The sequence below is a fragment of the Bufo bufo genome, chromosome 6 (genome assembly GCF_905171765.1).
Source record: "Bufo bufo chromosome 6, aBufBuf1.1, whole genome shotgun sequence".
Classification (NCBI taxonomy): Eukaryota; Metazoa; Chordata; class Amphibia; order Anura; family Bufonidae; genus Bufo; species Bufo bufo.
Genome location: NC_053394.1, coordinates 208,053,024 through 208,068,853, shown reverse-complemented (window position 1 = coordinate 208,068,853; position 15,830 = coordinate 208,053,024).

The following is a 15,830-nucleotide window of genomic DNA, read 5'->3' as shown; positions in this document are numbered from 1 at the left end:
CGGAAACAATTTTTTTTTTCCCAAAAAATATTAGTTTTAGTGCAGGCATCCTCAAACTGCGGCCCTCCAGATGTTGTAAAACTATAACTCCCAGCATGCCCAGACAACCTACAGCCATCAGCAGGGCATGGTGGGAATTGTAGTTTTACAACATCTGGAGGGCCGCAGTTTTAGGATGCCTGCTTAGTGTCTCCAACATCTGAGAACCATACATATTGGGCATCGTCGCGTGTGTAAAAGTCGTCGCTATAAAAATAACTTTTGACCAAACGCCTCGGATGAACAGTGTTAAAAATATAAAATAAAAACGGTGCCAAAAAATTTCCATTTGAATCCTTTTTGCCGGTAACAAAGCAAGGGTTAACAGCCAAACAAAACTAAATATTTATTGCCCCGATTCTGTAGTTTGAAGAAACACCCCATATGTGGTCGTAAATGGCTATATAGCCGCACGGCAGGGCATAGAACGAAGGGAACTCCATATGGTTTCTGGAAGGCAGATTTTGATGGACAGTTTTTTTTTTTTTTACACCATGTCCCATTAGAAGCTCCCCCTGATGTAGCCTAGACTAGAAACTCCAAAAACGTGACCCCATCTAAGAAACTACACCCCTCAAGGTATTCAAGAGTTACTTTACAAACTATGTTAACCCTTTAGGTGTTCCACAAAACTAAATAGCGAATGTAGAAACAATTTTAGAATTTTATTTTCTTGTTACATTGCCTCAAAAAAGAGTAATATAGAGCAACCAAAAATCATATTTACCCCTAAAATAGTCCCAAAACAACAACCACCTTATCCCGTAGTTTCCTAGATGGGGTCACTTTTATGGAGTTTCTACTCTAGGGGTGCATCAGGGGGCTTGAAAGGGTACATGGTGTAAATAAACCAGTCCTGCAAAATCTGCCTTCCAAAACCCATATGGTGTTCCTCTCCTTCTATGTGCTCCCGTTCGGCCAAACAGTAGTTTACGACCACATATAGGGTGTTTCTGCAAACTACAGAATTGGGGCAACCCATTTTGAGTTTTGTTTGGCAGTTAACCCTTGTTTTACTCCTGGAAAAAATTTATTATATTGGAAAATTTTCCAAAAAATAGAAATTTCAAAATTGTTTCTCAATCTGCCATTAACTCTTGTGGAAGACCTAAAGGGTTAATAAAGTTTGAAAAAACATTTTTGGGAGGTTTCTATTATCTAAGCCTCACAATATGACTTCAAACCTGAACTGGTCCATAAAAAGTGGGATTTTGAAGATTTCTGAAAAATTTCAAAATTTGCTTCTAAACTTCTAAGCCTTGTAACATCCCCAAAAAATAAAAATAAATTCCCAAAATGCTACAAACATGAAGTAGACATATGGGGAATGTAAAGTCATCACAATTTTTGGGGGTATTACTATGTATTACAGAAGTAGAGAAACTGAAACTTTGATATGTGCTAATTTTTATAAATTTTTGGTAAAAATTGTATTTTTTTATGCAAAAAAAATTAACTTTTTTGACCCAATTTTAGCAGTGTCATGAAGTACAATATGTGACGAAAAAACAATCTCAGAACGGCCTGGGTAAGTCAAAGCGTTTTAAAGTTATGACCACTTAAAGTGACACTGGTCAGATTTGCAAGAAATGGCCAAGTCCTTAAGGTGAAATAGGGCTGAGTCCTTAAGGGGTTAATATTGCTGTCCATCAACTGTATTCATCGAAAAATGCTTTTATTTTATTGTTAATTAGCTTGTATAGGTGCCCAGAGGCAGCGTTGATGCATGTGCTGCTGCCCATGCTCCTCGGCGCTTCTCAAAGCAAACCACTTCCCTTTCACCCCTCTGGGCTGCCCTAGGTTCTTCAGTTTCCATCATCTCTTCAACCCTAAATCCTGCTCCTGCGCTGTTTAACATAATTCTCGCGCCTGAACAATACATTACCCTAATTAGTCTACTTTTTCAAATTTTGGTTTCATTTAACAAAATAAAAGCATTTTTGAACCCAAAAAATCATGTTTTAATCTGAGAGCCGTATTTTATTTAAATTTTTGGCCATTTGTCTTAGGTAGTGGCTCATTTTTTGCGTGATAGGGGGCACACCATGGGCGTAGCTATAGGTGATGCAGAGGTAGCAGTCGCTACTGGGCCCAGGAGCCTGAGGGAGCCCAAAGACCCTTGTGGTGCATACAAAGACACTTGTATTATAGAAAGTGTATGCTGGTCAAGTTACACCTCTGGCTGGGGGGAAGGGGTTAGGTCAAGAATTTAGCATGGGGATGGGGGGAGGAGGTGCTGTTTTAATTTTTGCCTGAGGCAGCATGAAGGCTATGTGCTTCCCTGTCCCTGACCACTAAGCACTGAGGGAAGGGGGCCCAAGCTTAACTCTTGCACCAGGGGTCATGAACCTTTAGCTACGTCCCTGGGGCATACGCCTTTTGGATTGCTTAGTGTTGCACTTTTAGTGATAGCACTTCTGTAAGGTGACAAAAAATATTTTTTTCTAGCAAATATTCATTTTTTTCGGTCTTTATCAGAGGCGTTAGGTCATGTGATTATCTTTATTGTGCCGGTTGATACGGACGTGTCAATATCTAATATGTCTACTTTAATTTTTTCATTTATTTTTAACAATTTCTTTCTTTTTGCTTTATTTGGGAAGACAAAAATGCAATTTTTTCTGGGTTGGAAAAATAATTTTTTAAATATTTTATTTCCAATTTATTTTGGGTCCCACTCTGGGAATTCAACTTTTGGGGTCTGAACCCCTTTACAATGCATTCAAATACTTCTGTATTGGAATGCATTGGCTGTAGGAGTAATACAGTTGTATTACTTATACAGCTTCCTGCCTGTGAAATCCAGGGGGCTGGATCTCACAGGCAGTTCACCGGAAGGCAGCCCCGATGCCTCAGGAAGGAATCGGGCTGCCTTCCAAGCCATCGGGTCCCCGTGGTACAGCAGCACGGGGACCCGATGGAGACACCGGACCGGATCCCGCAAGTACCACGGTCAGCGCTGATCAAGGCCGTGCTGGGGTTAATAGGCCGGCATCTGTGATTTCACCGATGTGGGCGTAAGCAGCAGGTGTCCGGCCATTAGTGACGGACAGAACCCTGCCGCTTATGGGATGGTTGCAGAAACTCCTGCAACCGACCAATCAAATCCCTCTACATGTACGGCGCTGGTCGTTAGTGGTCAAAAGATGAAATACGGATGTAGTAGAGTTAACACACATGCTTTATGAGACATATAATGTAAACTAAATTAAACTAAATCCTTTTTTTTTAATGGCTTTTGTTTCAAGATAACGCAATAAATTATGAAATTTGCCTTAAGAGTTTGTGTGTCAACCCTGATACATCATAGCAGCATCACTGAATATATACATTAGAGAGTGTTGTAGAGAGAGATAAAGTCATGTAAGCAGCACTGTACCTGGGCATATTCTCTCACTTTCTTTATGGATGCGATCCATATGGTGGCGCTTTAAATCGCACCATTTTTTTTGAATAGATGCCTTTGGGGGCCTCCTATCAAATTTTTCTGCCATCTCCTCTATCAGCTCTGTGATAATGGCGTCCTTCGCCGCATGTTTTCTGGTGCGATGGTCGCCCTTTTCCAACATGCGCTGCAGAATAAAGATGCAAGCATATAATCCCAATTATTTGAAATACAAGTTTTCAACAAAAAAGTCCTCAACAAAACAGCAAATAGTAGTTACGTATTTGAAGGGGAAATATTATATTTAATGTTACAGTGATAATTTAAGATCAGATTCTATTGCGATTGTATGTGTGTAGGGTCTGAGCTATCAGATATTGCCCAACTGAGCTGCGCTGTACCTGTCTAGTGAAGTGACGGGACGGTATGGGGTGTGCTGCTGTTTCGTACATATAAATTATTTGTCATGCATGCAGTATGTAATACTAAAATACAATGCTGTGATACAATATTACTTACAGTGAGGAGAAATTCTTCCTCAACCTCTTTAAAGTATTTTTTCACAATTTTTCGCTAGCCGATAATTTTTCGGGCACTATGTTCGAATCCGGTATAGAAAACGAAACCAGGTCACGTGACACTGTAACTTCGTACGATCATGTACTAAGTAACGCGATAATTTCATAACTTCCCGATTTTCGGTTGAAAATCGGATATTCGAATTTAAAGATCGATTCCAGCCTGCTTCTTGCGCTAATGGGAACTGGGCAGGGAGGAATCGATATATTCAAAACTGAATAACTGTACTGCGAAAAAAAAAAAAGAATGAAACAAGAACTGTTGAAATGAATGATTTTAATATATTCGTTATTTCGAATATCCGATTATTTGAAATTTCTAGTACAGTTTTTCGCAAGATAGAATATACTGTCGGATCTGAGTTTCTCCTGCAACTCAGATCCGATGGTATATTCTAACCCACAGGCGTTCCCATGGTGACGGGGATGCTTGTCGGGGAAGATTATTCTGAAAAACTGTGTACTACAGATTGAAAACAAAGGCGAATATTCTAAATAACGAATTTATAGCAATATAGCGAATATTCGTAAAATACACAAATAGACTGTAATTTAGCTAATATAGTACTATAGTATTTTTTTTTAATAGTGCTAATTTTTTCCTAAATATGAACTTCATATTTGGGAAAAAATTCGCACTATTAAAAATAAATACTATAGCACTATATTAGCTAAATTACAGTCTATTTGTGTATTTTACGAATATTCGCTAGATTGCTATAACTTTGTTTTTTAGAATATTCGTAATATGCTAAAAAACGAAGTTAAACCAATATAACGATTATTCGCTATATTGCTATAACTTCGTTTTTTAGAATATTCGTAATATTCTAAATAACGAAGTTATAGCAATATAACGATTATTCGTAAAACAGGAAAGGAAAGTTGCCTTATACAGTTAAAATAAAATCACAATATGCAAATAATTGAATCGCATATTGTTCACGGAAAATAGAATAATTACGAATATTCGATTACGACGAATATAAAACGAATATTCAATCGAATATTCGCGAAATATTGCGAAATCGAATATGGCACCTCCCGCTCATCACTACTTATCACATGCTCTCATGAACTCCGTCTTAGAGGTGGTAGGAATTTATACACCCTTATTATAAGGTAATTACAGATATTTTGGCAATCATTGACAGACTAACTCAGGTATAAAAAAAAATATGACAGTTATCCTTTAAATAGCTGATGGGGAACAGGTGGCCAGTGGAACTTTCCCCTTTTTTTCTGCCTGATTGCTTTGACATCATTGGTTCTTTCTATTTCTTAGTTTATAGATTATATGCCAAAGATTATCCTATTATGGTGTATAAATATCTCTGTAACCCAGCCAGATGAGATCCTATGTAACCCCTTACGCGTAGTTAACACTTTTCTATACCAACATAAACATAACATATACCAAACATAAACAAACATTTGGGAAAACTCACATTATCTGTCCATAGAAAAGTCCATTCAAGTATCCTTATGTATAATGTGGAGATGCATCTTGCACCACTGTTAGTTCATTATTGATGCAAAGAAAATCACAGAAATAAGATAACAACATAGAAGCCCAATGGCTTAGGTAGGTTTAGCGTAGGACCCGCCTGACCTGAGACCACCTTGGCGCTTGGTAGGCGGGCACAGATGTGTTTTGATCAAAATATATTGGCTAAGTGTCTCAGATTTAATTATATCAGAGTGAGGACTTTGTCAATATATAATGCTTGCATATACTTTACTAAGTGCATTATTATCTTATTTCTGTGATTTTCTTCAATAATATGGCCAGTGACATTCTCAAATTTATATATCATACCATGCAGGATGTTTTTACCTTTGTTTTTTCTGTGATTGCCATGCATCTTTATGTATAATCCCTGCTTACAGGTGTATTTAGATTGCATTACACTGAGCCTACCACTAGGGGGAGATAACACCTCCCATATATATAGTTCAGCTCAGTCTCTAGTTCAGTTAGTTCCAGACCAGTTCTGTCCAGTTCAGTCTGGAGTTTTGATCCCTGAGTTGAAGTGCTCCTTCACTCAGCAGGATATAAATTCAAAGAATACTAAATAAGGATACCCCCAAAGGGTTACGGCCATCTCCACAAGCGCCTTAGGACCTTTGGATTCAAAAGTGAAGGATTCACCAGCCTCCGGCAGCCTCACTAACCTGCACTGGGATAACCAGGACCAGCCTAGAAGTCCTCTACCAGTAAGGCTACAAACTTATATCATTTAATAGCTAGAGAGACACCCATTACACCTGTCAGCAGTGGATCTGTTGCAGTTTTTCCCCTATCCATCTTAATGAGACTGTACTATACTTGGATGTTACTGTTACCAGGAGCAACGTTCAATAAAAGTTATCAGTTGAATTACACCATCCTCGTCTCAGTCTTCAGTTCCTTAATTAACACTACAGTAAATGGTTGTACCACCACAAAAGGTACTAGCGTCACGACTACAAGGGACCTTGCCATAGGCACATTAATACAGACCATCAAGGGCACCTCGAATCACAATCTGGCCTGTGTCCCTTACACCAGCGTGTGCCCCCAGAGAATAATTGTGCCGTTCTCCTCTTCACTTGTGCGAGCATGCCCAGGGACGACGTAACCGTGAGTAACCAAAACTGTATTGACCTCAGCCCACCTATTGCTCACAATGTGACCTCACATGTAATTCCCCTGTTTGGTCTGGCATACCGCATCTGCTGTTTGTTAATGTCAAATTACATTTATGAAACACTGCACGGCTTAAGCAGTACTGTTTATTATGTAAGCATGTTCAAGTCCCTTTGAGGGACTAAAATAGGTAATAAATAAAGATTCAATAAAGTGTAAAATAAAAATAAAAATTTCCCCTATAAAACTTTTTTTTTTAAGTAAAAAGAAATTAAATAATTGGTATTGTCGCAATTGTCCTGAACAAAACTGTAAAATGATCACATTATTCATCCCGCACAGTGTAAATGGAAAAAATAAAAATACAGTGCTAGAATTGCTGCTTTTTGCTTATTCACTTTGCAAAAATGAAAAAAGTGCTCAAAAAAGGTTTGAACCGCAAATTAATATCAATAAAATTTTGAACTTGCCATGCAAGAAATGAGCAATAAAGTTATGCCTATTGTTTTTGTAAGTGTATTTATTGTGCAACAGTAGTCTAATATATAAAACTGAGGGTATGTATGTATGTATGTATGTGTGTATGTCTGCTAAAGGAATCCGCACCGTCGCATTTATACAAAATTTTGCACAGACTCCTCCTGTGACTCGGGGACTGTGTGTTTTGAGTGGAAATTTTCACCCTGTGCTTTCCAATAATTTGCCCAAAAATTCGCTTAGTAACCTAACCTCCAAACTACATTGTCTGTTGGCTGTTGTGGCAGTTAGCCTGGATATTCATCAGGTCGCATATAGCAACCAATCACAGCTCAGCTTCTATTTTGCTGCATGTCATTAATATGTTTCTATAGGCAACGAAGGACATTCTTAGTATAAGGCCTCTTTCACACGGCCGTTTTTTTTCCCCGTTTACTGGCCGTTTTTTGCGGTCCGTATACGGTCCGTATACGGAACCATTGATTTCAATGGGTCCGCAAAAAAAACGGAATGTACTCCGTATGCATTCCGTTTCCGTTTTTCCGTTTTTCCGTTCCGTTTTAACATAGAACATGTCCTATATTTGGCCGCAAATCACGTTCCGTGGCTCCATTAAAGTCTATGGGTCCGCAAAAAAACGGAATGCATACGGAAGTGCATCCGTATGTCTTCCGTATCCGTTCCGTTTTTTGCGGATCCATCTATTGAAAATGTTATGCCCAGCCCAATTTTTTCTATGAAATTACTGTATACTGTATTTGCCATACGGAAAAACGGAACGGAAAAACGGAACGGAAACGGAAACACAACGGAAACAAAAAACGGAACAACGGATCCGTTTAAAACGGACCGCAAAACACTGAAAAAGACATACGGTCGTGTGCAATAGGCCTAAGACAGCTTATGTGTGAGTTGATATGATTTCGATTGCGATGCTTAGCTAACGTTGTTGTAGAGGCTGATGTAACTCACATGACTTTAAGGCCTCCTGCACACGACCATATGGCTTTTTCAGTGTTTTGCAGTCCGTTTTCACGGATCCGTTGTTCCGTTTTTTGTTTCCGTTGTGTTTCCGTTTCTGTTCCGTTTTTCCGTTCCGTTTTTCCGTATGGCATATACAGTAATTACATAGATAAAATTGGGCTGGGCATAACATTTTCAATAGATGGTTCCGCAAAAAACTGAATTATTAATGATTTTCTTTGCCTATATTATTTAACAGACAAATATACAGTTAGGGTCCATTCACACGTCCGCACTTTGGGTCCGGATCCATTCCGCAATTATGCAGAACGGGTGCAGACCCATTGAATTTCAATGGGGACGGAAAAGATGCGGACAGCACACATGCGGACATCCAAACTTCCGGTCCGCGGTTCCGCAAAAAAATAGAACATGTCCTATTCCTGTCCACAGCTGCAGACAAGAATAGGCATTTCTATTGGGGTGCCGGCCCGGTGTTTTGCGGATCCGAAAAACACTGCGGACGTGTGAATGGACCCTAACTCTAAAACTCATTTTGACGCTGACCAGTGAGGAAAGTGAGACATCAAAGTCAAACATCATTTCAATTTGTCTCCTAGCTAGGATTTAAAAATACATTTTTGTTGGGGATGTGATGACGTGAGGACGCCACATTGCACCCTCCTCCTCACCCTGTCTGCCTCTGTGATTCTGATGCCTCTCAGACAGTGCTCCCGTCTCCATTGCTATGTGCCTGAAACCTGCCTTGCTCTCTCTTCTACTGCCTCTGTGTTTGCAGTGACCTGCAATCTGACCTGTGTCCTGGACGCTGTGGTATGCTTCTCTCCATCAGCAGGCACAATATTGTTGTGTATAGCTGCTTGGGGCTTGGAGGGATCAGGTGGGATGCCTGGTTTCTATTCCTTGCTGCTCCCAGCATCTGCGCTTCTCTGTTCTATAAGTTTCAATCCATGTGTAGTGTCCCACTAGGTAGGCGTGGGCACTACACAAGGGTCAATTGGGTGACGTGTTACTCCTGCTCACGAGGGACAGAAATATTATATTTAACTATGCATTTAATGTATATTTCTATGTGTTTTTACATGCAATGTTTCCCCTGTATTATGCATTGCAGGCCTATTAGGGTGTAGTTAGGCATCCTAGACACTAGAGGGAGATAGGGAGCCCCTAGTATAAATGTCCAGGCCCAGACAGGGAGGGGTTGAGTTCATAGTCAGGAGTCTGTGGAGACAGAAGTGAGAAGGCACCAGCCCGAGATATGCTGAGGGCCTACTCCTGACATGCAGCTAGACAGTCCTGGTTTCTAGTTGCCCTAGGAGGCTATGAAGAGTACAGCCTGCCTGGAGACCAGAGATTCAGCCAACACAGTGGAGATACCCCAGTAGTAGGAGAGCACCTCCTGGGAAAAACCTGCAGCCACCTTTAAAGCCAGCACCGAGTACAGCTAGGAAAAGAAGGTATTGTAACCTTGAGCAAGTGCCAATACTGGAGGAAGGATTTTGTACCAAGGATTTAAGCCAGCACTTAGGCATCCGGGCCTTGGGATCCAGCCAGCTAGAATAGCTGAAGGGGATAGAGCAGCATTGCACTGCAAAGTATTAATTGTTTTCCCTCCAAGTATCTTGCAAGATTGAAACCTGCTGTGAAGTAAACCTGCTGTGCATTTGTATGATAAAGGACTGCATTATATACCACTATAACTGCATGTAAAAAGTTGGACTGTTTCCACCAAGTAAAGGAACGTTTGGTTTACCAACTGCATACTCTATTATTCCTCTATTATTCCTCCTACCAATCGATGTGCCACTGTTACAGGCACTGGCGTCACGAATCTTAAAGGGACCTTACCTAAGGCACTCAAAACACCTCCAACACCCAGGGCACCTCACACAACATCAGGCCTGGTCCCTAACAGAGTGTGCCCCAGAGGAACTAGTGTCTACCTCTCCTTCACTGCTGCATGCCTGCCCAGGGTTCTCCTCAGAAAAGTGAGTAACCCTCGATTGCCCATACCGTGACCTCACTGTCGCTATACCCTGCAGGTCTGGCGTGCTGCACATGCTCTTTAGTTTGGAAATTAACTTCCCTTGGACCTCAAGCGTCCCTTTTTCTTCTTGGTACTTCTGCAAATTGTGGTGAGATCTACTTATATTGGATACTTGCTCTTCTGCTTTTTGTTTCCTGATGTTTTCTTCTTTTTTTAGATTACTCTGTGATAATGTAAAGGGGGAAAGGGAAGGAAAGAAAAAAAAGGGAAAAAAATATAAAGAGAGGAGGAGGAAGAAGGAAAAAAGGGAAAAAAATTAAAGGAAAAGAGAGAAGGAGAGAACAAAGGAGGCAAAAAAACAGGACAGATCTGCAGAGGCTGTAAAAATTGACCAGTTTTTAAAATCACCAAGCATAAATACAAGAGCTGGACAAAAAGGAAAGCAGGATTCATTGCCAAAAAAAAAAAATACTGCTGGTTTAAGATTGGAGGAGGAGGCAGTGGATGATTACTCGCAGAGTGGAGACGGGGAGAGGGCGGAGGAAATGGATACTGCTAGTGGGGACCTCTCTCCATTAGATTCTAGCCACGGTCATAAATAACAGAAAAGTGATACAAGATATTGCAATGCAGCTGGGGACAGTCCAGTCCGATAGCTCTTTAATTAGAGACGATGTAACAAAGATACAGCCATAGAAAAGACCGTTGGCTCGTTGGAGCATAAAGGGAAAATATTTAAATCTGAAATCGCCATGTTAAGAACAGAATATAATATTCTACAACAAAAAGCTGTAGATAAGGAACATAGGTCGAGACGATCTAACGTGAGTATTCTGGGGCTTCCTGAGGGCACAGAGGAAAAAAATCCTGTGGGAATGATACAGTCTCTGATCCTTGAAAATTTTGGAAAGGAACACTTCTCATCTTTATTTTTAGTAGAGAGGGCCCATCGGATACCCGGGGATAAACTAACCTCTGGAATGCAGCCTCGGGTACTCCTGGCAAAGATTCTTGTTTCCCGGGATAGAGACATGATCTTAAAGTGTCCTCCCATTATATACAATGGCAGTAAACTGTCCTTCTTTCCGGACTTTTCGAAAGAGATTAAAAAAAGAGACGCAGTTATCTGGCTGTTAAAAAACATCTACAGGCTCTAACTTTACTAAATGGGGATTTTAATTCTGTTATTAATCCCAAGATAGACCGGACTTCTATGTCTGGAGATAGTCATATTGCTGTATCCAATCAGGGATCTCCGCTAGCACGATTCTGTCAAGAGTCGGGCTTTGTGGATGTCTGGGGTTTTTATGGACGAGGGAGGAGAGCTTATTCCTGTGTTTCAAAATCTGGGAATTGCATGTCCAGGATTGACCTGGCCTTAATTAATGAAAAACATTTCAAACATATTAAATATATGAAATATGAAGCCAGGTCACTCTCGGAAAATGTGCCAGTATCCATTGAGTTCTGTATGCCTGATGACATAAAAGGGGTAGTACCCCCTTTTAGATTAAATCTAGAGTTGAACGGACACCTGAATGTTTGGGTTCGACGGGTTCGGCCGAACTTCGGAAAAAAGTTTGAGTTCAGGACCCGAACTTGACCCCGAACCCCATTGAATTCAATGGGGAGCCGAACTTTTGAGCACTAAAATGGCTGTAAAAAGTCATGGAAAGGGCTAGAGGGCTGCAAATGGCGTCAAAATGTGGTTAAGAGCAGGGCAAGTGCTCTGCAAACAAATGCGGATAGGGAAATGACTTAAAATAAAATAAAATACGTAAAAATTTAAAATAATAATTTTGATCTAGGAGGACCAGATCCATATGGAGTAGGAGGTTGAGGAGGCGGTGGATGTGGCGGTGTAGGTGGAAGCGGCGGTGGAGGAGGAGGTAGCCTACACTGCTTTTTGGTTTTAAATTTTATTTTTAAAATTAGGGTACACCCCAAAACATTGGGAAATATAACCTGTGATAACCCCCTCCAGTCATGCTAAACACACATTCAGACAATACACTGGCTGCAGAGCAGGCCAGCACCTCCAAGGGGTAAAGGGCAAGCTCAGGCCATGTGCCCAATTTGGAGACCCAGAAGTTGCAGGGGCTGACCCCTGTCAGTCAGTTCGTGTAGGCGTGTGCACACTTAGGCCCCTTTCACATGGGCGTTGCGGGAAAATGTGCGGGTGCGTTGCGGGAACACGTGCGATTTTTCCGCGCGCGTGCGAAACATTGTAATGCGTTTTGCACTCGCGTGAGAAAAATCGCGCATGTTTGTTACAACAAACCCAAACTTCTTCACAGAAGTTCGGACTTGGGATCGGTGTTCAGTAGATTGTATTATTTTCCCTTATAACATGGTTGTAAGGGAAAATAATATCATTCTGAATACAGAATGCATAGTACAATAGCGCTGGAGGGGTTAAAAATAAATAAAATAAATTTAACTCACCTTAATCCACTTGCTTGGCATGTCCAGGATTGACCTGGCCTTACTTAATGAAAAACATTTCAAACATATTAAACATATGAAATATGAAGCCAGGTCACTCTCGGAAAATGTGCCAGTATCCATTGAGTTCTGTATGCCTGATGACATAAAAGGGGTAGTACCCCCTTTTAGATTAAATCTAGAGTTGAGCGGACACCTGAATGTTCGGGTTCGACGGGTTCGGCCGAACTTCGGGAAAAAAGTTTGAGTTCAGGACCCGAACTTGACCCCGAACCCCATTGAATTCAATGGGGAGCCGAACTTTTGAGCACTAAAATGGCTGTAAAAAGTCATGGAAAGGGCTAGAGGGCTGCAAATGGCGTCAAAATGTGGTTAAGAGCAGGGCAAGTGCTCTGCAAACAAATGCGGATAGGGAAATGACTTAAAATAAAATAAAATACGTAAAAATTTAAAATAATAATTTTGATCTAGGAGGACCAGATCCATATGGAGTAGGAGGTTGAGGAGGCGGTGGATGTGGCGGTGTAGGTGGAAGCGGCGGTGGAGGAGGAGGTAGCCTACACTGCTTTTTGGTTTTAAATTTTATTTTTAAAATTAGGGTACACCCCAAAACATTGGGAAATATAACCTGTGATAACCCCCTCCAGTCATGCTAAACACACATTCAGACAATACACTGGCTGCAGAGCAGGCCAGCACCTCCAAGGGGTAAAGGGCAAGCTCAGGCCATGTGCCCAATTTGGAGACCCAGAAGTTGCAGGGGCTGACCCCTGTCAGTCAGTTCGTGTAGGCGTGTGCACACTTAGGCCCCTTTCACATGGGCGTTGCGGGAAAATGTGCGGGTGCGTTGCGGGAACACGTGCGATTTTTCCGCGCGCGTGCGAAACATTGTAATGCGTTTTGCACTCGCGTGAGAAAAATCGCGCATGTTTGTTACAACAAACCCAAACTTCTTCACAGAAGTTCGGACTTGGGATCGGTGTTCAGTAGATTGTATTATTTTCCCTTATAACATGGTTGTAAGGGAAAATAATATCATTCTGAATACAGAATGCATAGTACAATAGCGCTGGAGGGGTTAAAAATAAATAAAATAAATTTAACTCACCTTAATCCACTTGCTTGGCATGTCCAGGATTGACCTGGCCTTAATTAATGAAAAACATTTCAAACATATTAAACATATGAAATATGAAGCCAGGTCACTCTCGGAAAATGTGCCAGTATCCATTGAGTTCTGTATGCCTGATGACATAAAAGGGGTAGTACCCCCTTTTAGATTAAATCTAGAGTTGAGCGGACACCTGAATGTTCGGGTTCGACGGGTTCGGCCGAACTTCGGAAAAAAGTTTGAGTTCAGGACCCGAACTTGACCCCGAACCCCATTGAATTCAATGGGGACCCGAACTTTTGAGCACTAAAATGGCTGTAAAAAGTCATGGAAAGGGCTAGAGGGCTGCAAATGGCGTCAAAATGTGGTTAAGAGCATGGCAAGTGCTCTGCAAACAAATGCGGATAGGGAAATGACTTAAAATAAAATAAAATACGTAAAAATTTAAAATAATAATCTTGATCTAGGAGGACCAGGTCCATATGGAGTAGGAGGTTGAGGAGGCGGTGGATGTGGCGGTGTAGGTGGAAGCGGCGGTGGAGGAGGAGGTAGCCTACACTGCTTTTTGGTTTTAAATTTTATTTTTAAAATTAGGGTACACCCCAAAACATTGGGAAATATAACCTGTGATAACCCCCTCCAGTCATGCTAAACACACGTTCAGACAATACACTGGCTGCAGAGCAGGCCAGCACCTCCAAGGGGTAAAGGGCAAGCTCAGGCCATGTGCCCAATTTGGAGACCCAGAAGTTGCAGGGGCTGACCCCTGTCAGTCAGTTCGTGTAGGCGTGTGCACACTTAGGCCCCTTTCACATGGGCGTTGCGGGAAAATGTGCGGGTGCGTTGCGGGAACACGTGCGATTTTTCCGCGCGCGTGCGAAACATTGTAATGCGTTTTGCACTCGCGTGAGAAAAATCGCGCATGTTTGTTACAACAAACCCAAACTTCTTCACAGAAGTTCGGACTTGGGATCGGTGTTCAGTAGATTGTATTATTTTCCCTTATAACATGGTTGTAAGGGAAAATAATATCATTCTGAATACAGAATGCATAGTACAATAGCGCTGGAGGGGTTAAAAATAAATAAAATAAATTTAACTCACCTTAATCCACTTGCTTGGCATGTCCAGGATTGACCTGGCCTTAATTAATGAAAAACATTTCAAACATATTAAACATATGAAATATGAAGCCAGGTCACTCTCGGAAAATGTGCCAGTATCCATTGAGTTCTGTATGCCTGATGACATAAAAGGGGTAGTACCCCCTTTTAGATTAAATCTAGAGTTGAGCGGACACCTGAATGTTCGGGTTCGACGGGTTCGGCCGAACTTCGGAAAAAAGTTTGAGTTCAGGACCCGAACTTGACCCCGAACCCCATTGAATTCAATGGGGACCCGAACTTTTGAGCACTAAAATGGCTGTAAAAAGTCATGGAAAGGGCTAGAGGGCTGCAAATGGCGTCAAAATGTGGTTAAGAGCATGGCAAGTGCTCTGCAAACAAATGCGGATAGGGAAATGACTTAAAATAAAATAAAATACGTAAAAATTTAAAATAATAATCTTGATCTAGGAGGACCAGGTCCATATGGAGTAGGAGGTTGAGGAGGCGGTGGATGTGGCGGTGTAGGTGGAAGCGGCGGTGGAGGAGGAGGTAGCCTACACTGCTTTTTGGTTTTAAATTTTATTTTTAAAATTAGGGTACACCCCAAAACATTGGGAAATATAACCTGTGATAACCCCCTCCAGTCATGCTAAACACACGTTCAGACAATACACTGGCTGCAGAGCAGGCCAGCACCTCCAAGGGGTAAAGGGCAAGCTCAGGCCATGTGCCCAATTTGGAGACCCAGAAGTTGCAGGGGCTGACCCCTGTCAGTCAGTTCGTGTAGGCGTGTGCACACTTAGGCCCCTTTCACATGGGCGTTGCGGGAAAATGTGCGGGTGCGTTGCGGGAACACGTGCGATTTTTCCGCGCGCGTGCGAAACATTGTAATGCGTTTTGCACTCGCGTGAGAAAAATCGCGCATGTTTGTTACCCAAACCCAAACTTCTTCACAGAAGTTCGGACTTGGGATCGGTGTTCAGTAGATTGTATTATTTTCCCTTATAACATGGTTGTAAGGGAAAATAATATCATTCTGAATACAGAATGCATAGTACAATAGCGCTGGAGGGGTTAAAAATAAATAAA